At 46.2% G+C, this 26,115-nt stretch overlaps 1 non-coding gene across 1 annotated transcript; it reads right to left on the reverse strand.

The window, feature by feature from the left end:
• Positions 1-10,909: 10,909 nt before the first annotated feature.
• trnad-guc (transfer RNA aspartic acid (anticodon GUC)) lies at positions 10,910-10,981 on the reverse strand. The gene has a single exon. It is a non-coding gene; the product is annotated as a tRNA-Asp (tRNA).
• Between the last annotated feature and the right edge of the window lie 15,134 nt (positions 10,982-26,115).

A 26,115-nucleotide genomic window follows, 5' to 3' on the forward strand; every position in this document is an offset into this window, starting at 1 on the left:
GCCAATCAGATTGTCCGTCGCCTATCTGAGCCAATCAGATTGTCCCGTCGCCTATCTGAGCCAATCAGATTGTCCGTCGCCTATCTGAGCCAATCAGATTGTCCGTCGCCTATCTGAGCCAATCAGATTGTCCGTCGCCTATCTGAGCCAATCAGATTGTCCGTCGCCTATCTGAGCCAATCAGATTGTCCGTCGCCTATCTGAGCCAATCAGATTGTCCGTCGCCTATCTGAGCCAATCAGATTGTCCGTCGCCTATCTGAGCCAATCAGATTGTCCGTCGCCTATCTGAGCCAATCAGATTGTCCGTCGCCTATCTGAGCCAATCAGATTGTCCGTCGCCTATCTGAGCCAATCAGATTGTCCGTCGCCTATCTGAGCCAATCAGATTGTCCGTCGCCTATCTGAGCCAATCAGATTGTCCGTCGCCTATCTGAGCCAATCAGATTGTCCGTCGCCTATCTGAGCCAATCAGATTGTCCGTCGCCTATCTGAGCCAATCAGATTGTCCGTCGCCTATCTGAGCCAATCAGATTGTCCGTCGCCTATCTGAGCCAATCAGATTGTCCGTCGCCTATCTGAGCCAATCAGATTGTCCGTCGCCTATCTGAGCCAATCAGATTGTCCGTCGCCTATCTGAGCCAATCAGATTGTCCGTCGCCTATCTGAGCCAATCAGATTGTCCGTCGCCTATCTGAGCCAATCAGATTGTCCGTCGCCTATCTGAGCCAATCAGATTGTCCGTCGCCTATCTGAGCCAATCAGATTGTCCGTCGCCTATCTGAGCCAATCAGATTGTCCGTCGCCTATCTGAGCCAATCAGATTGTCCGTCGCCTATCTGAGCCAATCAGATTGTCCGTCGCCTATCTGAGCCAATCAGATTGTCCGTCGCCTATCTGAGCCAATCAGATTGTCCGTCGCCTATCTGAGCCAATCAGATTGTCCGTCGCCTATCTGAGCCAATCAGATTGTCCGTCGCCTATCTGAGCCAATCAGATTGTCCGTCGCCTATCTGAGCCAATCAGATTGTCCGTCGCCTATCTGAGCCAATCAGATTGTCCGTCGCCTATCTGAGCCAATCAGATTGTCCGTCGCCTATCTGAGCCAATCAGATTGTCCGTCGCCTATCTGAGCCAATCAGATTGTCCGTCGCCTATCTGAGCCAATCAGATTGTCCGTCGCCTATCTGAGCCAATCAGATTGTCCGTCGCCTATCTGAGCCAATCAGATTGTCCGTCGCCTATCTGAGCCAATCAGATTGTCCGTCGCCTATCTGAGCCAATCAATGTCCTATCTGAGCCATCGATGTCGTCGCCTATCTGAGCCATCAGATTGTCCGTCGCCTATCTGAGCCAATCAGATTGTCCGTCGCCTATCTGAGCCAATCAGATTGTCCGTCGCCTATCTGAGCCAATCAGATTGTCCGTCGCCTATCTGAGCCAATCAGATTGTCCGTCGCCTATCTGAGCCAATCAGATTGTCCGTCGCCTATCTGAACCAATCAGATTGTTTTTCTTACACAAAAAAATTTTTCCGTTTTCAAAACACTTTTGTGCAAGAAATGCTCCCATGAGCCTGTGTTTAGTGCCTACAGAGGTCTTCTTTTTGCCACTGGTACAGGAGAGTACGGGTCCCACCTTGCCACAGCCAGGCACCTCCACGCCATCGACGGGCCGCGGAATCTCGATGGAGCGCACGTTGCCGTACTTGCAACACTCCTCCCGGATGTCCTCCAGGATCTCCTCGTAGTCCTCGTCGTCCACCAGCTCCTCGGGCATGACCATGTTGAGGAGGCACAGCACCTCCGTGGGCATGCCGGAGCTCTGCAGCCGCTGCAGCCCTGGAACCTGCAGCGTCACCGGCGTCTCGATGATGGCCGTCTGTCCCGGGGGGCGACAAGAGTGTCAGATACCCCCTGATCGTCCAATCGTCTCGAGTAACAGCGAGAAATTTACATGGACCCAAATAAACCCAAGAAATAGGGGCATTAAGCTTCCTGGGAGGCACCCAGGAACCAAGTTGGGTTTAGGACATCAGAAAGGCGGCAGCCGAGGGCAAATACTCACAGCGTTGGCATTCTTAGCCCCCACGCTTGCCCGCTGGACGATGAGCTTCTTGTCTCCGAGCTGCATGCCATTGAGTCCAGCCACGGCCTGCGGGATGCATCCCACACAAGCGTCAGCAATTCCATCCGGAAGCCCCGAGTCACCCCCAGACCTTCCAGCTGCTGCCCCACCTCACGCACCTGGTCAGTGGCACTGATGTCCACGTATTCACAGAAAGCATAACCCTTAGACAGTGACGTGGCACTGTCCTTCACAAGGTTGAAGGCCTTAAGAGGTCCGAACGACGTCAAGAGTTCCTTCACCTGGGCAAGAGGAGGAGACGCGGGGGGCGATTAGCCCGACAGTCCAGGCACGGCGCCTCGCTAGAAATGCTAATCTTAACTGTGGGAGAAGCAGCATGTTAAACTTTGCAAAACGACATGAGGAAACAGTGAAGACATCAGGAAAATGGCTTTATGACAAGTGGCTCGACATTACGGTGCAACACTAGAGCTCAAAGCCCCCTGTGCCCTTTCTGCATGACTTACTTACTGGGAGCGTACAAAAGTAACTATTTTGATTCTTGTCAATGAATGATAACACAGATTCCCCCCCCCCATCCTACAGCATATACAACACAACTGAATTCCTAATCAAGTTCTCTGATAATTCCAACTACGAATTTTGAAATATGGACCGAGTTGCATCTGATTTTAAGGGCCACAATAATTAAGCTAGATGGTATATAAAAAAAAAAACTAAATAAAAACAGCTAATTATATGTTAAGTGTTCCATGTATACAATGTGGAGGGGGGGGGGGCGACTCGGCAGAACACAAACCCAGCCGAATCACTGACTTCCTGTTCTTAAAACCAAGAACCACATTGGTGCAGTTATTAGAGGGACAAAGCCTACAGGAGATAAACTCACAGGTAAAGCTAAGAGCCGCCACAGGGTCCTGCTAAAGGGGCCACGGCTTGAAGCCAAACAGGACGAAATAGCTCTGCTAACATCATTCCTCACTTATTCTACAGGAATCTACTGTAAAGCCGCATTAACCACTGACTTCAGAAGGAGTCACCTGGGACACTGGCAGCCACAAGAGGGCGCTACCTCCTACCTTCTCTTAGGGGCAAAAAAAAAAAAAAAATCAAATTTATACCCTGTGATCAGCATAATAAGTCTCTCCCCAGCCTTCAACCCCCAAAAAAAGGACCCCATATGCTTAAGAGCACTCCAGGACAGAGCCCCCCCCACAGGGGCAGGCCGTCGACAGGGAGGATATCCGTGCGAGGGACGGAATGTCTTACTTGCCTTGTGTTACATGTTGGCATGGCAGCAGTAGGTCAGTACTACTGAACAAATTATGAGCGAAGACTTAACGATCTTACAGGCCCCTAGCTGGGGACAAAGTGGGGAACAAAAATGAAAGAGCTGTAAGTATCAAAGCGGTAGCAGGGACTGCAAAAAAAATGTAAACACCAGGATACAAGCAGCGGTTTCCATTTCACCTGTCTATGGCACATTTACTGGCTTTGACGTGAAATACATTAACAGTTCTGCTGGATTCAAACTCTCTCCCCCCAGTGCTGCTTTGGTACAGCCTTCCTCTTGACTTGGATTACATGTGACTCACACTGGATAAGAAAGATTACGATGACAATCCGAAAAGGAGGAAAAAAATCAAAGAAAAACAAACTGACTGCACTTCTCACTTACCTTTCACTGAAACCGCGATCACTATCTTGTGGGCTGAGTCTTGCCATTTTTAACAGTTTAGGCTAAAGTGAGTGGGACACCGGAGCTCAAAATGTTACAATGCAGGGGTGGACGCAAAACGTTTTGCGATTAACTTTTGCAAAATAAATAGGTAAACTATTAAATGCCTGTATGGATTATGTCTATAATGGGCCGATTTCAGTGGGGTGGCGATATAGGAAGAAAAAAAAAAAATCATAAAAGATGCTAATGAGAAGTAGAAAATGTCTAAAATGTGACCCTTTCAACACTTTCAGAGTAAGACGACCTCATCTGTGCATGTTGTTATGGTAATATTATCCATCACTGACGTCATAACAGAATAGGGCATGGGGCACGATGTGAAAACTCCAGTGAAGCTGATAATCGTTCACCGGGAAAAAGGTCCGAAGTATTTTCTGCCTTTCGAGCGACACAGCAATGTAGGGAACGATTCTTCCGCAGCTCCCCATCGCTGTTAACGGGATGTGAAGTCATCGTTCTCAGTGTGCGGACATGGACGTGAGACACGGCACGTCTGCGAATACTGAAGCGTTTGGGGACTTGGTCGATCTCCCCCACATTTCAAGCACAGTCTATGGTAGTGTTTCCCAGCCCAGTCCTCGGGGGTACCCCCCCGGTCAGTCCACGTTTTTGCTTCCTCTCAGCACACCTGTACCAGGTATTCGGTGTTCCTGATTGGCTGGGAGCTAGGAGGGAGCGAAAATGTGGACAGTCGGCGGTTCCCCGAGGACTGGGATTGGGCAAACACAGGTGTATGGCAATGTGGAGGTATTCGTCAGTTAGGTGACGCGCAGATGACTCGATTTTAAATTTTCATGCAGCAAAACGACGCGGCTGATTCATCCGACTAACACTCAGCAATTAACCCGATATACAAATATTCCAGGGTACCCAGCAACAGGCAGCACAGGGACTGGCTACGTGACTGGTTTGGCAAGCCGCCAGCTGTAAGGCACGTTTCCCAAAGCCTTTGTTGCTAATAAGGTTATTTGCTAACAACATTAGATAACAACTGAATGGTTCCAACTATGCAAGTCGATAACATGAGGTTTTGGGAAACGTACCTTTTACATTAGCGGGGTCTCAATATCTTCATAATTTACAGCTGGATAAACAATGAGCGTAATGTAACTGTCAACTCATTACCTACATGTCTAATAAATGTTTAATAAATCCCATGAATATCTTTAAAAAAAAAAAAAAAAAACCTCAAATGTGCGGCTATTTTCAGCAGCTAGCTTTAAACATGATGCTGACATTTGACCCCCCAGTATCTTGTAATGAATTTTAAGCGGTGAGGTAACTTTGACAGGCTTTCTTTTCCTACTAATCAGTTACACAGAGACGAGTGTTTATTTTATGTATGTATGTGCGTGCGCGTGCGTGCGTGCGTGCGTGTGCGTGTGTGTGCATGCCTGCTTGAGTTCCACGTGCAGCAGTGGGACAGAAACACAGGAGGGTTGTGGGTCGGCTCCCCGGCGACAGAGACTGAGGGCGGGGTACCTGATCGTCACTGAGATAGTTGGGCAGGCCTCCGACAAAGAGCTTGTGTGGCGAGTCTGGAACCACGGTGGAGACGACCCCTGCAGACAGAGCGGCACGGCGCCCAAAGCCGGCCGATCACAGCAAACCGTCAACATGCCGGATAATGACCACGAGCAAACGGCGCGAGTGAAATAAGCCAACTTCAAATCAGTATGACGTCGTTATCTCCTATATAATATCAGATAAATGTAACTCCAGCAAAAAAATACCTAAATACTGGGGCAGTTTGACGACTGTTTTTTGTCTCTCCCATCTTGCTCTCCATGGGAGATGCTGACACATGCAGCACCAGTCAAAAGTATGGACACACCTGCTCTTAATGCATTTGTCTCTATTTTAGCTGTTATTCACCTTATAGTAAAAGGCCTTTGGGCATGGAAGTTATGCATATGAAGTACTGCAAAGACAAAATTTTTGTCTCTTCAAAATAGGAGCCATTGGCTTCGATGACAGCATTGCGGACTCAACCAGCTAACATATGTACCCACCTGGACCGTTTCTCCAACAGTCCTCGAGTTTCCACAAGTTCTGCGCGCAAGCTGGCTACCTTACTCTTACTCTCATCCAACTGATCCCAAACCAGCTCTATAGAGTTTAGGTTGGGGGGCTGTGGGGACCATCTCTTTCCTAGTTCACAAGGTAATAAGCTACTTGCATAACCTTCAAGGTGGGCTTTGGGTCATTATCTTGCTGAAAAACAAGTCATTTTCAGTAGGTGTGTCCAGAATTTTTAACTAGAATAGGAGCCAGCAACCCTAGAACAATTTGGGGGTTAGGGTCCTTGCTCAAGGGCCCAGTGGTGAAATCACTCTGCCAACCCTGCCAACCAGCAACCTTCTTTTCATGGGCAAACATCACAGAGCCACACAACACCCCTATGTTAACAGTAAGAAGTGAGTGACTGAGCTGTGTGTGTGTGTGTGTGGCTCAGCTGGTTAGGATGCCAGCGTTATCATCAGAAGATCACTGGTTCACATCACTGGTGATCACACCACTGGGCCGGCGAGTTTGCTCTAGGGACAGGCTGACCCTGATTTCTCAAAAAAAAAAAAAAAAAAAAACATTCTTCACTTTGGATAAAACTGTCTGCTAAATATTTACAACATTAAGTAAATAAAAGTGAAAGTCTCCCTCTTTATATGACAAGACATCCGCAGCTTGCGAAGGACAGTCAGTCCGTAACGAGTACAAAAAACTGGCCTTGCCGATCGGCTCTTCAAAGGTAAATAAAGATTAAGGTTATGACGGCGACAAGCAAAACGGACCTGGTACGTGGAAGGCGGGCTGCTCTGAGATGCCAGGCAGGGGGCGATAGTCGTGGGGCCGCCTGATTTTTAACGACTGACCCTGGAAAATGATGCCGTCGAAGGCCATTGCCTGCGTGGTCTCATCCACGGACCGAAACTAGGGCAGAACGAAGAACGTCGTTAATCAGGGAAGGCTGCGGTCTCCGCCTGGACACAGCAGCCATTAGGCAGGAAAGACTCTTACTTCAAGGAAGGCAAAGTTCTTGTCCTGGTTTATCTGAACAGCGAGGACGGGATTGGTGGGACCTTGACATAAGCCAGCCAATCGCATCTGGGTATTGAAGAAATCCGCCATGGCCTCCTAAAAAGACAGGCAGACACACTGAATGAAGACAGGCAGACGTCTGAAGACATCAAAACAGGCAAACGAGAAAAAAAATGACTGACAAGTCTAGTACATTTATCTATTTATTTTGCGGACACTTTCATCCAAAGCAACATACATTTCATTGAAGAAGCAGGACCAGACAGTTCCTAGAGCAAATAGTGCTTAAGGGCTGCGCTCGGGGGCCCAATGGTGAAATCACTCTGCTGCCCAAGGGATTTGAACCAACAACCTTCTTGTGACCGGCTCAGTGTCCTAACTCACTGAGCTACACATGACACCAGTATGCATGACAGAAGGCAACGCGGGACTTTGCCTGGACTCACCTCCGTCAGGCCGAAGGGGATGTTGCCGACATAAAGCCGCCTGGCCTGCCGGGTCATCTGGCTGCCGACCATCGGCACCTGGGTGGGCGTCACTGCCACGCCGCTGGTGGTGGATGTTGCCAGTAAAGCTATCGTGGGGATCTGCCCTGCAGCTGTGGGGAGGAGAAAGGGCTTCAAGACCCCAACCAGGGACGGCCAGAACATCCGGATCGTCGCCTTCATTTGCTTCTAACCCCTAGGTTTAAGCTCTCTTCACACTGTCTGAAATCATCCCAAGTGTTATTCCCTCTTTGACCAGCAGGGGGGAGGAGGGCACTCCAGAATAAATGCTTTCATTGCAACCAATATACCATAACCTTGCAATACTGAACTAGCACACATGGAAGCGTCGCATCCAAACCTTGCATTGCCTTGTACTGCATGGGGGTGATGTGCTCGAATCCCGGAGGGGGAACATCCCAGTACTTGTATGTCCTTTTCTTACGGCTTCTCCGAGGAGAGTAGCTGCCCAAACACAAAACAGAAGGTTGTTTTCCCCAAACAATACAGTGTAAACACTCAGAATCTGGCAAAAACAAACAGATGGCAGAATGTTTACATTTAACTTTGGATCGCAGGCAGTTTAAGGTCATGAGGGTGTGACCATGCGCCACTTTTTAGGCTGGCTTTGAGGTCCCATCGCTATGGCGGGGGCTACTTATAAACGCCAGTTAAAATTTAATATGGGTACAGTCCCCCTTCCCACCACGAAGAAACCAATTGGTTGATTGTGAAAGAAACTTGTTAAGAGGCCTCAAACCATGCTAGATATCAGCTTCAGTGCCTGTAACCGGGACCGTGAGGGGGGGTACCTGTGCTTCTTGTGCTCGCGTGAGCTGCTCCGTCGGTCACGACCCTTGCGGTCGCGGCTGCTGCTGCGCTTCTCGTGACTCCGCCCCCTGGAGTCCTTGCTCCAGCGGCGGTGCTTCTCGCCACGGCTCAGAGACCGGCTGCGGCTACGCTTCTTGTGTCGCTCCTTCTCCCGCTCTGGGGGACGACACCGTGGTACCAGTGAGACGGTGGGCGGAGCGACATGACTGCCCCCCTACCATCCATTTCGATAAATCCAAGATGTGTAACTCAGAGGGATTATGAATGTGTGTCCGGATGGTTGTGGGTTTGAAGCCCATGAGTCACAGAGTAATCATATTACCAACTTCCCTGGGGTGCTGGATGCTGACTGACCCAGCGCTATGCCTTAAAAGTCACTTACGGAGACCAAGATGTGGTACGGGGTCTAACTCCCCAGTTTCCTCACCAGAATGAAGCACCTCCATTCAATTCACATATTCAATCACACCCTCCTGAAACAAACACACCCATCTCTCAATGGCTAATAATTTCAAGGGCACAAGGACATCCCCTTGAATGTCAGTCTGTTGTGAAACAATAAAAACATAACCAGACTAATTAATGATATAGGAGCACAGTGGTGAGTACAGTTGCCTCACGCCTCCGAGTCTGGAGGCCTGAATTTTGCCTCTGCTCTCTGTATGGGGAATTTGCCTGGAATAGGCTCCAGGGGAGCCTGACTAAGATAACTGGTTGGACGATGGATGGGTAATTAATATCGTTTCAATCTGACAGACAGCACTTTATTAAACTAGCAATAAAATATCACCTTTCTATCCCAGCAGGTCCTTCATATAGAAGCTTAAATAAATCCCTGAAGGTGCAGTTTTCAGTGAAGCATTTAAACGCAGGTGCTGCTCGAGGAATCAGCTTCATGCATCAGTTATAACAGCGTTACGGTAATGCACCGCTGCAAAAGTACAGACACGGAGCGGCCAATGCATCTTACGTAAATCGGTAATAACCAATTACCGCAATCGCAGGCATAGTCAGAGCGCAGATATGAATGACTGGAACTGCTAGTTTATCAAACACGGCGGCACTTAGTGCTCGTCTAGCCGAATCAGGTCGTTTCGAATGACATTTTAGTGATTTAGTGATAAGGAGCTGATATGACAAGATTGCCATTTGATAGGTACATAAATCAATCCTACTTTCGACTCCGTTGTAACGCATGTTGTATATTTCAGTTGCGTTAGTATGGCTTAAGTTTATTCAGTTTACTGGATTCTCTGCACTTTAATGAAGTTATATGTGTATTGTTATATAACTGTACATCATTGTTAGTTACTGCTATCCGCTGTAAAGGTAGATACAGGTGCAAGACTTTGCAATAACGACCTAAAAGCAGTTGTTATGATTCCAGGGAACGCGGCTGATTTTTAGAGTCTATACATCATGAAGAAACGGCGATCGTGTGAGAAAGACTTATTCTGTACGGATGACAGGGCCAGCATTTCGGACCCAAGGGAAAGGCTATTGTGCATCGGAAAGAGACAAAATCATATCATTATATAGAAAACTCGTCGTAGTATTTAAAAACCAAGTAACTAACACTGTTATTAAGTGCGGACTTTAAATCAAGTGGTCGCGGTCGTTTTTATTTGCATAAAACTTTAAACGTGATCTTGAAAATATAACGCTTGCAACAAACATCCATGCATAGTGTGTTACTGCGAATGAAAATACGCGGGTCGCAATTTATGATCCAAGTGTATAATGGTAAATAATTAAATAAATAAAACCGCAGGCTTTCACATCGAGTGCACCCCAATAACGTTTCATTGAAATGTCCATGTTATGTACGCCGGGCACTGATGGATGCAGGCCTAGCGATCTCTATAACAATGCCAAGCAAAGAATGTCACTGATTTACCAAAGCGGTCAGTTTTCGGGGATCCTGCGGCAGCTGGGAGAAGAAGAATCGGGCAGGTTTCAGAATCGGCGAGCGCTCGGATAAAAGGCACCGATTTCCCAGCCGCGCTTTTCTTTTCGGAACCAGCAGAAGTGCCCTCCGCACCATCCTCGGCGCTAGGACACGCCGGCCACTTTATTACCCTAAAACAGGGAGCATACACCGATCTTCAAAGCCAAACTTACCTTGCCGATTTTCGCTTAACTGCTTCTCAAACTCATCGAAATCGGACATTTTTCAGTCCGTACTAAAGACGTATTGCAAAATAAGCAGAGGTCCAACAGTAGGCCTTTGAATGGGCTACAGGCTGCATTGGGTTCTGCTGCTTTTTCTTCCGAGTCGCCTGCCCCTCCTCCCCCGAAGTCATCGGCTCTTCCTCGGTTGTATCACACACAGGTTCGGAAACATTCGATGCGCATTACCGTCCCCTCCTGCACTGGAGGGTTAAGGACAACGTGATTATATCGAACCAAAATTGAAATGTGCAAGTTGACTTTCCTAGTTATACGTCTTCATTTTTATTCTGGGTTTAACAACCATGAGTTTATGACGTATTTTACATGATTAGTTGGCGACTGGACCTTATTGTTTATATCTCTTATTAAGGATCCATCCATCCATACATCAATTATCAAAACCACACACTTACAATCCGAGTCTAGTTTCATATGCTGCGCTGCTGAGCGACCCGCAGAATATTATGCATGAGTACAAGTCACAAGCCCCGTTTCCACTAACACGGGGCCGGTTCTAGCTTGGTGCCTTTTGAGACCGAGGCAAAAAGATGCAGACTCTCCCCGTCGGGGAATCGAACCCCGGTCTCCCGCGTGACAGGCGGGGATACTCACCACTATACTAACGAGGAGATGTACGCGCACTACTTTTACATCTTCAAGATAAACAGCGGATGACTACTAACATTTGCGAGTAATCAATGACTGAGCTTCATGTCATGACCATGGTGCTCAAGAGAAGAAAAAATACATAATGTACGTCCACTGATACCAGAACAACCATATAGCTTTATACTAAGACGATGATTAAACGGAAAATTCCTTTACAAAACACTGCCACAAAATCATAGTTTCGCAATATTACATCGTGCAACGGGACACAGTGTAAGTACGTGAAGTCGGTAATTAAATCAAGAAAAAAAAGTGAGAGGAAAAGAATACTTTTCTATTATCATATTTTTCTAACTGGCCAAACTGAGTCATATTTTGATTATACACACTAACAGAAAAACAGTGCAAATCTCCGGTAGTCCGTTTCACTTGCGCTCCGCTATGGGGCAGTAACAAGCAGAGCTTAAGTGTGGAAGGAAAAAAAAAACACAGGACAGCATCAATCCCAACTTCACAAACGCCGGAGATCGAGATGCTGTAAGCATGACAATTAACATCTTTATCCAAGGGAACAGCTGCAAGACACAGATGCCGCGCCTAACAAAGGTAGGATCGATTCCGAAGTTCAGGCATTTACAGACGCGGACTCTTCTGGAGTTGATTTTTTTCGGGAGATACGCATCAACTTCAAAAGTATGAACCGCATTATATCTATATCTGTTATGACGTTGTAGCTATTGATACTGATGCATCACAAAAATAATTTAAATGTTTTTTCATTCTGACATATGTTCGTTCGGACGAGGATTTTATTATATGAGATAAGTTTTAAATGAAAACTTTTTTTAATCTATATGATTAATTCTCGAATCTAAGCCAGACTTCACATAAATCATTCATTCATAAATATAATGGAACATACAACATCCAGGTATCCATGAAATTTATGATCAGGCTATACGTTTGTGATAACAACAAAACAACACAACATGTATATTTACAATATATGGGCCTATTGTTTAATATTGCCTCCAAATTATAGCCAGACAATAACGCAATAGGCCGACATCAAACTATTTTCATGTAAAACAAAAGTGCTGGCAGTTTGCTTGTGCTTACAGACCCCGCCTTGAGCCCATCCAGAAAGATCCCAAAAATAACCGACAAGCAAAGGTTGTAACAATCTGAGCATGTTTAGTTTAATGTAATCAGGAGCCGAATTAATAACGCGAATAAATGATCAAACCGAAAGTCTGTAGTCGGGAATATCCGATAACGTCTTTGACGTGCAGTTAAGATAGTCAGAGGAAAAACCTTGTAGTTTACTTATATATATGCCTAAATATATGAGTGTGTCTCTCCGGTGATTTAATGATGAATATAACGATTACATATCAAATCACACATTAAGCAATTATTATATTACTAGGTTGAACGTTTTCACTATGTCTGTCGTCACCTTGATTTCACGATTTTGACTATTCTTCTTATCCCAGATTGAACAAGTCATTGTGGCGATGCAAGATCCCGACATGGGGATAAAGATGAAGAATCAAAGACTGTTAATCACAGTGATTCCACATGCGATGACAGGTGCACGATACATATTTTACTTTTTAAAAATAATTTTTCGTGCCGCCCGGGTTGTCTTACACCCGGCCGTGCAGTGTCCCGGGGGCCGGGTCCTAATGGTCATTTAAGCCCTTCACAGGAAAGCCCATACATCGGCGGTCTTCGGGAATCCTGTGCATTAAGACTGTCATCGATCTCCTTGCGCTCATATTTATTTATGTAATTTATTTATCGAGTTCAGCGTTTTTGATTTATGACGGCTTAATGCATTTCTCGACTCTAACTAGATGCCTTCCTCGCTATGCCTTCCCAGGAAATGATATCGTGGAGTGGCTAATTCAGAAGTACTCCATCATGGAAGAAGGTAGGGCCGAGAAGTATGTAGGGAAGCGTTACCTGGTGCTCTTATGTGAGGTTAATCGATTGTTTTTTTCCCTTCGTGACGACGATGGCGCCCCTGCTGGCGAAAGACGTCATCAGGTTTTTTTTTTTTTGTAATAAAATAACAGAAATAAACGAGTCTTTTGAATAATAAATACAAATGAAGTAATAGAATTTGTCATCCATACAACAGATTAGCCTAGCTGCATTTATGTGTAAGCATATGCAATTCACGTGTCTGACAGAAGCATGTTCTGTTCCATTGATATTGCTGAGCCTGTGAATTAATAAATGTCAGAATTGAGCTTGTCCATAACATAGACACCCCATTCGCCTGAAGCTTTTGGGATTTTCTTCCCCTGGCGTCAATTTATCTGCTGAATTATTTATCTTTCTGCTGAGAGGCTATTAGTACAAATAATCTGTAGGCCAGTCCCGAGTCGCGCCGCTACGCATGCTGAGCTGTACGGTTTGATAGTCCCGATGCAAACTTCGCTGATAGCCAGAGGCAGTCAGTCATGCCTGGAGAAATATCGCTATCCGTCTCCCTCATTATGCACTTCTGCAAGACGCTGTTGTCCTGAATTCCCGGGCGATGCAGATGAGGTTTTAAATAGCAAGGGAGCAGATTTCCCTGATTTACAGCCCAGATTGGAAAAGAAGTCGGAATGGAAAGGAGGGGACTTTTAGGCAGTAGATGGCAGATGCATTAACAGACTTGAATGGGCAAAAAACCTGTTGCCCCGGTAAGCAGTTACCCCTCCCTGTAAACACTAGGCTTCCCCCTAGCAGCGCTGTTGCTGCGCCGGTCTGAAACCCCCGGGAGCGCCTGACTGCCAATGGCCGCGGAGGCAGCCGGAAAGTGGAAAGTCCCAATTACTCGTAATTAATTATAGTTCCGATGAGGAATGCACCATCCCCGCGGCTTATTCTGTGCACCATGTCAACGTTTTTTCCAGTTACTTGCTATACCGTAAAATAAAATATAATATGCCTACTCAGTTTCTAGTTATCGTGTGTTCTACTGTATTCCACTGACAAAAATTTAGAGAATTACTATGCCTAAATCTGGGCTACGAGTAGTGGATTTGTTTGAGCTTTGAGTAGTTTACGTGGAAATGAGTGACCACTTTGTGTGTTTTCAGAGGCACTTCATGTGGGGAATCTGATCGTGAAGCACGGCTACATTTACCCCCTAAAGGACCCCAGGACGCTCGTCCTGCGGCCCGACGAGACGCCGTATCGCTTCCAGGTAACCTAAAACCACGGTTTCTTCAGATGGAGGGCAGCGCGAGAGGGTGGTGGCCATGTGGGGGGGCACGCATATCGAAACTATTCGTTGGAGAGACTGCGGAATTACCGTGTAGGACAGTATTTCTCAATCTGGTCCGGGCTCCAGAGCTGAGAGGGTGCAAAAACGTAGACTGTCTGGTAGGGAGCTGGGAGGGAGCAAAAACGTGGATCATCTGTGTGTCGCCGAGGACCGGATTGGGAAACACTGATGTATGAGAACCAATGCCAGTTAAAGTAGCAAAATGCCTTCCACCCGCCTTGTCCCTGACATGTTAAATCACAAAGCACCTTTGTCACGCTGCTTCTGAATAGTTTCAAATGACAGCATCTCCTTTTTGCTAGACTCCGTACTTCTGGAGCTCTCAGCAGTGGCCAGCCTCCGAGCTAGATTACGGTGATTACCAATTATTAATCATGTGCTCGCCTATTACATCATTACTTCCCTTTACTAGAATAATAGAAAAACACAGTTTCTTGCCATGTCTTTCTTTTGCTCTTCTAAAGCGATTTATTTGACTAAGAAGAATATCAGAAAGCAAGGGCAGCTGATAGACTATGAAAAGGTAAGAGAAAATTTTTATTTATGTACATTTCAATGCTATTCTTATTCGCTGGTCTGAAGCATTGCTTGATGAGATCATGTGATAGCTGAATGCTCATGGGAGTTTTACTTACACAAAATATTATGAGGGTAGAAGGAAAAATGATTGGTTCAGAGAGATAACCAATTAGATTGTACATGAGGTGGATCCGAGCAACTAGAGGAGGCAGGAGCAACCAATCAGATGTCTTGGTCCTGCCTCCTCTGCAATCTGATTGGTTATCTATCCGAACCAATCATTTTCCTTCTGCCCTCAGAACATTTTTGTGTAAGAAAACCTCCCACCAATTATGCACATAGTAGGATCGCACATAGACATCCACCAACTTGCCGCCATGTTGCGTCAGGGTCAACGCATTTTAGGTTCTCATCAGTAAGAGGGTTTGTGAATCCGACACTGCCAGCTGATATCCTGGGAGGGGTTCGGCCTGTGAGTCATAACGTGAACCCATGCAGCAACGCAGCCAGCCGTGCGACCTGGCAATGTCGCATTTAAACATCGTCTCCGCAGGACAGCTACAACATGTTGCACAAACGGATCAACCACACCTGGGACTTCGTGGTGATGCAGGCGAAGGAGCAGCTCAGGTAAACCCCACCCCAGCCCGGGAATACTGTCGCATCGAGCTATGAAATCAATTTCATAAATGCACACAAGGGGACAGATGAGAATGGATGAATAAATCTCGTATTAAGAGGATGATGATGTTACCTAAATTAAAAAGTAACATGGTGTGTGGTCATAATTTCCCTCCTATCTGTTAAATCAGACCTCAGCCTAAACACTAGAGTCGGAAATCCATTTCTAAGTGAAAAAGGAAACAGAAAAATGAAAACCCTACCTTGCAGTTCAGTGATTACCGCTATATGCTAATTACCCAGTATGCTTTCTGACTCTCCATCGACTGCTCTGCTCCTACCAGGGCAGCCAAACAGAGGCGCAAGGCGGACCGCATCGTGCTGGAATGTCAGGAACAGGCCTACTGGCTCGTCAACAGACCGCCAGTAAGCACCTCCCCCGAAACCCCTGACTCCCTACATCTGCCCCGGCGAAAACCCAGTATGCTGTGATTAGAGTAAAGCACACACTGGGTAAACCTGAACTCAATGCACCTTGGCAGCTCGAATATCGCCTAAGGCTGGGGGCGATTCTAGGATTTTTTTGAGGTTGTGGGGCAGAGTGGTGGCTCTGGGCCTAGGGATCTGTGCAAGCAAGTGGAAGGTTGTTGGTTCAAATCCTGTGAATGCCCAGAGTGATTCTACTCCGTTGGGCCTTTCAGCAAGGGCCTTAACCTGCAATTGCTTTGTCCTGGGTATGACATTAATCTACATGCAGGCCTGTTAGGAGATCCTTCAACTTACAGGGGAAACTTGGCAGGATTGGCAGGAAGGCATAGGCAGGGTCCCATTCCCCCACAGAGAGCTGGGGGGTTGTGCAGTTCTCTCCCACGACAACGGGTTTGTTCAATGAAGGAAGGCAAAGGAAACATCTGTAAGGACATATGGAACATTTCCGGTATAATTTTCGATCTCCGTCATCTCCAGAGCATTGAGCTCAGCAAAATTCACGGGGGGGGGGGGGGGGGGGGGAGTTTTATCTTCGTTAAGTAAGACACACAGAGTGTCTCCATGCATACTTTGTGGGGGAGGAATATATCACTTCAGGCCTGATAACCCACTACTGCTTCAGTGTGATCATGAAATATTTACTTAGCTGGGAAGAAGCCTATGTTCTGTGGGACGAGAGCTTTCAGAAGACAGACAGGACAGCAGGCTGCGGGAATGAGCAACTGCACCCTCGCTGAGTGTAATTTGGAGTTCATGAATAACACAGGAGAGTGGAGAATGAAAGTGTGGGACAGGAGCAGAGTGTGGTGTGTATCTGGCTTAATCCCGGCCGTCACTAGGGCCCCTTTCTGCTGGGTGCGCAGCATCTCTCAGCGCTAATAAGCATCAGCGTTTATGTGGGCCATTATCCCCATCCGGGGCGGCATCAGGAGGTGGGAATGGCAGCCACGCAGCTGCGGATCACATCCTAAATTCAGCTTATTTTGCAGATGTACCTTTTATTGAGACTAGAGCAGTTGGGGGTTTAGGGACTTCTCTCAGGGGTCCAGTGGTGATGTCACTCTGCTGACTGTGGGATTTAAACCGGCAACCTTCCAGTCATAGGCGGCGACTGCCAACCCGCTCAGCCACACACCACCTTCATTGATGAAACCCACCGTTTTGACGCCAATTAGACGGAAACACAGTTGAGCCAAAAACCACGCAGCGTAGGGCCCCCCAGTCAGGTGCTGCTCGTGTTTAAAAGGCAGGGACGCTCTGCACTCTGGTACGGCCAGGTGGACGGGGGAAGCTGGGGGGGGGGGGGGATTAAAACCAGCAAATGACAAAATGGCCGCTTCCTGCCTCCTTTCTCTTTGCCCGAGAAACACGAGACGCATCGCTAAGACTGGTGATGCTTGGATCTGGGAGAGAGGAGTGCGAAGGGACTGGGAGACGGCCTGAAGCTAAAATGCAGACATGCTGTGTTTGCGTCTCCCCCCCCCACCACCCCCCCACTTGTTGGGCCTTTTAAACGAGCTGGAAGAGGATCCCACCTCCGGAATACCGGATCCATTATCTGACCTCTATTCCTGCGGCTCAGGCTTAATGCTGCATGTTAGCGGAGAGATAATGGATGTAATTGCAAATAGCAGCGTAATAATTTGCCAAATAGTCTCTCTGCTGTTAAGTCCTGAGCTGATCTGAAGCACTTTAATTGGGATTTAAGGAAACCATGTTAAATCAGATTGCATTCAGTATCGACATTTGGTTAGTTTATTCTGTAAAGCAGGGTACCCCAGTCCTGATCATGGATACTGTGTCACCGACTGGCCCTCCAGGACCGAATGGTCCTTTTGGAAAGCTGTCACACTGTCCCCTACTGGGCAGTGTCGCCATGGGCTGTACCCAGTGGCATCATGGGAAATGTGACCAATAGTGCTAAGGGGTATTAATGGAGCGTTAGACCGGCGTCAGTCTGCTTGAGAGAAACGAGCTCACTCTTCATCTGAAGTTCAGCTAAGGATTTCTCACCCTCTGATTTTCTGCAGCCGGGAACATTCAGCGTTCAAGAACAAGGCCCTGAGCGAAGGAACCGGCACAACTCCCGAGTCCAGCTGGTCTGAGCTTTTTATTAAGCATATACATTTTTTCCGTAATGCCAGTACCTGCTGTTTATCGCCTCTGTCAGTCACAGGACCGGATCCGGGCAAACAAGAGAGCCGCTCGGGGCCTAGATAAGATCAAAGTCATGAAGAAAAAATATGTATATTAATATCTATATATATATGGCAGCTATAGGCAGAATAGGCTGTTGCCTTGGGCCCCCAAATTACCCAAGGAAGTGAAGTGATAATCAGTGTTTTTGGTGGGAGGGCATCCGAGGGAAGCTCGTGTGTGAGTGTGACAGCACTTCGTTGTGCTCATCTTTCTGTCTCACTTCTTCCTCACTTCCTGCTCTCGTTTTCCATGCTAACGTAAGTACGTCAGCAGTCCCACAATACATACTCGTAATAGTGCTATATTATTCATGGTTTCTAGACTGGATGTCTGCTTAGTAAAGCCAGGAGCTGAGTGTGAGCAGAATTCCTACTGTCTGATTCCTTGCATGTGATTCGCTCGTGGGAGTTTTACCCTCACAAAAATGTTCTGAGGGCAGAAGGAAAAATGATTGGTTCAGAGAGATAACCAATTAGATTGTAGAGGAGGTGGGTCTAAGGAACTAGAGGAGGCAGGAACAAGACATCTGATTGGTTGACCCCCCCCCCTCCTCTAGTTGCCTGTATCCACCACTTCTACAGTCTGATTGGTTATCTCTCTGAACCAATGAACCTTGTGCCCTCAGAACATTTTTGCGCAAGTAAAACTCCCATAAACATGTGGCTTATATCATGTTTAGAGACGGTTTTGTTTCTTCCTTCTTTACAGAACAGAACGCGGACTACTACAAAAGAGAGGTAAGCCTGAAAGAATTTAGAGTGAACCTATTTCAGCTGATGGGATGGTTGCCAAGAACAACCAAAGAGGGTGATTAAGTGGGCTCTTAAGAATGCTGTCATAAGAAAATTGGTTCGGAAGGATCTACATCTGTGTTGTCGTTTTCTTTTGTTGGCTCTCAGATATTGACAAATTCTGTTTAAAGGTACAACAGCATGGCTCTTATCAGGGCTTGGATGTGTACCATGCTGTGCCTTTTTTCTGACTCTTATATTCCCCGTGTGATTTTTCATGGCTCCCGACACCAGATTGAACACATCAGGAAATCCCTGGGCCGCTCGAGGGTCAAGTCCTCCATCTGCCTGGAAAGGTTGGATAACAGCCTCCCCCACCTACCCCCCCCCAACACCTGTGATTCAGCCTCAGTCCCAGCATAGCTGGGGGACCACTGGTTCGACACCAGTCCACATTAGTCCCTAACTGGGGGATATCTCTGGGTATTCTGTATACTGTGCCTCTGATTGGTGGGGGGGGGGGATCTATTTCATGTTAATTCTGACAAAAATGCTGGGGACTGCTCTTTGTGAAAATCTAACCTCGTTATTTCGTTCTTTCGTCCATCTGCCCATCCATCTTTCACCATAAATCTCAGAGTCACACATATCCTGGATTAATGATGCCTAACTAATATTGAAACCGGTTGACTATTAAACTGAATTGAACTGTATTTAACTGCAAATAATTACTTAATATTGATCAGAAGGTCGCCGGTTCAAGCCTGGCTTCAGCACACTTGTGGGTCCTTGAACAAGGCCCTTAACCCCCAGGTTCCTGGGAGCCTCTACGGGCAGCTGCCCTTTGCTACCAAGCTTTCTCTCACCTATGGAGAGCAAGATGGAGGAGATGAAAAGAGAATTTCCTTATAGGGTTCAATGACGTATAATCATTTTGTCACCATTTCGAGCTCCAGTTTGCTGGAATATGCCAGCATTGAACCTGAATATTTGATGACTTGCAAGGATTATAGAAAGTAGGACTAAAACTGGGAATGGCTGGTCTTCTGTGTTCAGCTTCCTTAAGTTCAGCGAGCAGTACCTGAACCATGACCCCATGATGCAAGGCTGCCCCCCCAGCAACCCCTGGATAACAGATGACACGGCACTCTGGACGCTGAATGCCGACATGTGAGTGTGCGTTACCGCGCCCCATCCTGCCTCTTCAGGGCCACACCCCCAGAGGTGACTGTCGTCTCTTCACTTCCACGCCTCCTGGTGCAGGGTGGAGACACCCACCAAGCTGCGGGTGGAACGATGGGGGTTCGGCTTCACGGAGCTCCTTAGGGACCCTCTGGGACGGTGCAAGTTCAGGGAGTACCTGGAGAAGGAGTTCAGTGGTGAGCAGCATGTAGACCCCCCCGCCCAAGTAGATCAGCTTCATGGAGGCATCGTCAGCAAGTAAGAATCATATTCATTATTTGATCACTGCGGGCCTATTTGGGCAGTGTGTGACTCAGCAGATTGGGATTCATTGCAGGAGGTCATCAGCTCAAATCCCAGAGTCAGCTGAGTGACCTCACTATTGGGCCGTCGATCAGTTACTCCAGGGACTGACTGACCCTGCCCTCTCAAAAAAAAAAAAAATAGGATCTAGCATCTGCTAAATTAATAATCATGATCCCTCTATGAAAGGCAATTCTCCTCCATATTGGCATCGTGATGAGCGCCTCCTGCAGGTAGCTGATGCATGCGCTGTTTCATTCACAGTGGAGAACCTCTGTTTCTGGGAGGCCTGTGAGGACATCCGGCACGGCGAGAGCGCTACGATCCCGCAGAAGGTGGAAGAGGTCTACAAGTGAGTGCGACCTTGTGGCCCAGTGGGACAGTTTGCATCCCAGTTGAATTTAGAGCAGGCCCTGATGTGGCACTTGCTTACTCCCAGTGGGACTGCAAAGCTCAGGCTCATCACTTCCTTCCCCCCAGGCAGTTCCTGGCCCCGGGAGCCAGCAAGTGGGTAAACGTGGACAGCAAGACCATGGAGAAGACCCTGCAGGGCATGAAAAGCCCACATCGTTTTGTCCTGGATGACGCCCAGATGCACATCTATTTCCTGATGAAGAAGGTAGGAGCATTAACTGTGCACAGCCATGAAAGTGGATGACAGCTTCATTAAAACGGGCTCCCGGCCTCTCCTCTCACCCTCAGGACTCCTACGCCCGCTATTTAAAGTCCGATCTCTACAAAAACATGCTGGCTAGAGCCATAGAACCACAAGAGACCAAAAAAAGGTAAAACTATTATCTTCTATAAAAGGGGTCTTTCTGTAATATATTCCATGTATTTTATATAAGGGGATAAGACTCATATTGGTGTGGGATACACACAGGTTCTGTTTCTGGGGTTGTTAACGATTAATTCCAGGGATTTTTGGGCTTAGTGTGAACTGCTGGCTTCAGCTTAGCTTCGTCACTAAGACTACACAGAGTTCTGTAATGTTAATTGCTTTTGCGTCCCCTGTGATGCTCTCCAGTTTCTGTTTGTAATTCCACGGTAGTCAAGGATTTTCCAACATGGCTGACTTAGAAAAGGCAGTGCCACAAGTGTTAGCGGAACGCTAACATGTTCTCCTTCCCATCATGCCCCAGTGTCTTTCCCTTTGTGAGACGCCAGCGGCACTCCAGCCGTAACCCTGCCCTTTTCGCCCAGGCCTTAGAGGACAACGGCAAGACCAAGTCCCTGGGGTCACCAGCAAGTCCCACAGCAGCCTGCTCTTCCTAACACTGCCTCCTGGGGGGGGGATGCACTCTGAGCTCACTGCTGCCCCACAGAGGCTGTTTGGGGGCGGTGCTCTGCTGCTCTATTTGACGCAGTCTTCCAGGATTTTTAACTTCGGATGTATTTTTATTATAGTGTCATGTTAAATAAGAACAGACTAAATTATGGTTTAGATCAGAAGTGAGAAAAGTCCTGTGTCTCTATATATAGGAAAAGTTTATTTCATTAGTAACAGACAAACCATAGTTGAGCCAAATATTGCCTTATTACTAAGTAATAAACATCTGCATACAACTTTCACTGAAACAATGGTTGTAATAGATAAATAGCCATTTAAAACTTGGCATTTAGCTCAGTGCTTATAATGTGGATTGTGTCCCATATTCCAGATCAAAACTGTGCAGTTTCGAACCTGCATCATGTCTGCTTCAGATTCCAGCAGCTTCTCTCATCCTTTGTTCATTTACTTCTTCAGCATTTCTCAATAAATTAAGCAAGTTTTTAATTCACCTTTAGTGGAATTCTGTCACTTAAATACCAAAATAGAATAACACAGGTGTCGTACTTTTCAACCATTTTTCTTTTGGCTTATAAACGGCATGTGCTACTCTGAGATCACTGACCTGCTGGAGATGTGGTTCGGAACCACAGGTGACCTCGAGTTCTTTTTTTTTTCCTCCGTGGAGGGAATCAAACAACAAAAGAGATTAGCCAGAGATCCACCCTGCACGGACTTGCTGGTATGATGGGAACGGGACCTAGATTTACTGGAAGCACAAAGAGAGCAAACTAAATTCTGCCCAACAGACAGGCGGAACAAATCGCTACAAAAGGTTTCAGTCACCTGTCTCCCCTGCCAGGACAGCACCTCCCTCCCACAGCGCACCAACAATACATTATACTATTATACCGTGTCTTGGAAAAGTATTGGAATCCTACTTAGTGTTTTAAAAAGCAGCACATTTCTAAATTATCTATATCCCAGTCCCTGAAAGCTATAACTAAAGATTACTGAGGGTAAGATGAATCTCTGCTGCATCTCATAAGTTCATTAAAAATCGAAACTTCCTTTCTTTCAGAACTGAATTTTCTGCCATGTTGGTCTTTAAAATTGTCCATTCGGCTCCAACAAGCTTTCGAACTCCAGTTTGAATGAAATATTGGGCTGCGAATGTGAAGTAGACAGGGTCATGGTGAGGAATGCGTCAGGAATATGGGGCGTGTCTGGAAGTCTGTGTCCATCACCAAAGCCTGTGATATTCATTATTGGCGGTTTGTTTATTGGCTGCTAAGGCTCACAATGGAAGCTCAATACTAAGTGTTTTGAATTACTGAAGTTTGCATGTTGACGGAGCCGGGATGGATGGATGGATGGATAGATAAATGTTTAATAATACATGCAGTACAAGTGTCAAACTAACTTTACCAGACAAGCCCATTAAAACGAGGCTCTCAGTTTCTCTTGAAATTCTTATGTAAAAAAAAAAAAAAATAATAATAATAAACTACTTTGCATGTTACTTTTTAATAGATTTCCTTTTTAAAAAATTAAATCTGACTACGCAAATCCTTCAACTCCTACACTACCCATCAAGGCAATCCTCAGGATTCCAGCAGCACAGAGTTAACTGATGTTCTGCGCGGTTCTTAAAAATGCATGAAACTCGCGAGATAAAAATAAAACAACCGCAACAGAGAATACTGAAATTCCGTCTTCATATTACTGAAACATACAGGATTAAGAGACAACATGAAGTTGGGAAAGGGATTGGTGGGGGGTGGGGGGTGGGATTAAAGGCACTGTCAGCATAACATCATAAAGACGGCACCGATGTCCATTTGCCATGGATTATGTTGTATTCTGCGACTAAAAAGGACCCATAATCTGATTAAGTTCACATCAGACTAATGAGTGAATCTTCTCTGACAGCATTACTGACGCATAGCCCGCCATCCAGAGCTGCATTAGTGCGTTATGGGTTTCTAAGGCCCACCTTAACACAGCAGGGAAACACGTGCTGCTTAGTACGCTATTTCTCGGATCTGTAACATCGTAAGGTCACAGTACAACGTCGTGTCTTTCTGCAACTTTATAGCAGGGCTGAACAGCCAGGTGGCATTTTGGGCATTTTCAAGGTGAGCCGATGGGTAGGCGAGCCGGCAAAAATCTTGGGGAACCCCCCCCCCCCTTTCCCAGTCAGCAAAATTTATTGCACAGCAAAAGTTATGGAGACCCCAGCTCTGTAAAATTTACTGTGGGAGTCCAAGGAAACTTTAAAAACACAATATCTCAATCTCCGGAGTCCTTTAAACCTAAAAAATATACAAAGAAATCTATGCTGTGATTCTGCTAGAGAATTTGGGCCCCATGAATGCATATCATATTGGGCCACAAACCCACACCAATGCAGTTATGTTCCAAGTTTTTTACTGTCCTAATCTCCCCCCCTTAACTGCGCCCCAGACTTGATGTTCCACGTTACAATTTCAACCAAATGTTGTGTGTTAAAAAAAAAATTAAATTGTGCACCAAAATTTTTTAACATGAAAGCAAGCATTAATAAAACTTAATCAAATGTTGATTTTTTTTTTTTTATATATAGAATTTCTCATTGTTTTGCTGATATCTGGGAAAACTGGGTTCATGGATCGGGATGGAAAGGCATGTTCAACGCACATTTTTTTTTAAATATTGATTTCCAGCAACTAATAAGCAAATCGAGGGAAATCTGCAAGGTACAAATCTGCAAGGTACAACAGAACCGTTCATCTCATTTCTACCCCGTCAAATCGCGTCCCAGGCTTTCTGGACCTCCCACTGAAATGCATTCAGCGACATCCACCTAAACAATTGCATTACCCCGGCAACGGGACTGCAGTAATCTCATTTAGTCTGAGAATTTGTGTGTCAGAAGGTAGAAAATTAGGATACGGACACGTTGCTCAAAGAGTGCCACGGAGTCACCAGCAGTATCATCAAACACGCCATTTAATACAATAATTTTTTTATCATTGTTTGTATAAATACAAATGATTCTTATTAAACAGCATGACTGACTCGTGCAATACAAATAGGCATATGCATCAAAACCTTTATTAGATTTCAGAAATCACAGAAGAAAATCAAGCTTGGCAAAATAAAAATTATGCAAAATTATCCAGTATATTTCAGCCGTTTCTATAAATGTACGCTAAGGTGGTACTTGCCAACGCCGAAACAATTCTCTCATCCAGTCACAGTGCTCTTTAAAATGGAGATACTTTAATTTATTTAAGGTTGAGTTAAAACACGACATTTAATATTCAGAATAAAATCAAAATCTGATAAGGGATTCACATCGTTTACCGTTTAACTGGTATGTCCATTTTCGATAGGCTTGTTGGGTGGGTAAAAACCCTATTTAACTGATCAGGGTCACTTAGGCAAGTTCACCTTAATTAAAAACAAAATAACTAAACAGCACATAACTAGTCAAAGTGTAAACTCTGCTGTTGGCAAAAACTGTACGGCTGGACCCCCAAGGGCACCAGCGACTGTAGGGCCTTGCTTGGCCAGTAGGGGGCCCCCTTGCACGTGACATTGCAAGGATTTGTAAGTTGTAGGGCGCAGATGGGAAACGAGGTGGGGTAAGAAGCATTTAAAGTGCGGAGCCACATACAGCCATGGGGGTGGGTTTGGGTTTCTAGCACAGCCTGCAAAGACCAGAATAAGTTCCTTTCCTCAACACACTAGCGCCCCCTTGGCCAAACACGACCCATGGTCACCTTGCAAATCATTAAGCTGCCCTGAACCCCACTCTGCTTTCAGTAAGTGCCATTTAAAAACAATGATATACACACATTTTCAGGAGAGCACCTGTGAAGTCACCCCCCCACACACACACACACACACTACTGGCATTGTTTGGCACCCGACCCATGTAAACCTGACCCCGATTTGCATAATTTATTCAGGTATATATCAGAAACCAGGGTTTCTGCCACCTAGAGGCTGTACGGCGCAACAAGAGACAAATCGCCATCAAAAACACAGGACCTGGAGAATCACCCGGGGTGGGGGGGATACATACTGTCACGTACTGGCGTGGGTGGGGGAGGACGCAGGCAGTGTGGCAGTCAGCCAATGGGCGAATTCACGAGAAAAAACACTGTATGTTAAAAACCGCTAGCATCCAGCATGAGAGAAAAAGGTCAAAGCGAGTCAGGGTTTTTCCGGGGGGGGGGGGGGGGGCAGGGTTGGTCTTACTTACACTGGCATGGGAGGGGTGGGAGGCATTGGTTAATGGTACAATGTGCAAGACAATTATCTGGGAGAGGAAAATTAACTTCCCCTAAAGTAAAACTAAAGTCACAAGAAAACTGTGGTACCCTCTGTCAATAGACCACACTCAAAAAACTCTGAGTAAAAGAGGAACGTTATTGGCCTGGCTAATCTCTCTCTCTCTCTCTCTCTCTCTCTCTCTCTCTCTCTCTCACACACACAGCTTGAAATGCTTTTTACACATTTACACTAATGTATATCACAATGCTACCAAAGCTTTGCAAATGACCA

This window comes from Brienomyrus brachyistius, unplaced genomic scaffold, assembly GCF_023856365.1.
Source record: "Brienomyrus brachyistius isolate T26 unplaced genomic scaffold, BBRACH_0.4 scaffold453, whole genome shotgun sequence".
Classification (NCBI taxonomy): Eukaryota; Metazoa; Chordata; class Actinopteri; order Osteoglossiformes; family Mormyridae; genus Brienomyrus; species Brienomyrus brachyistius.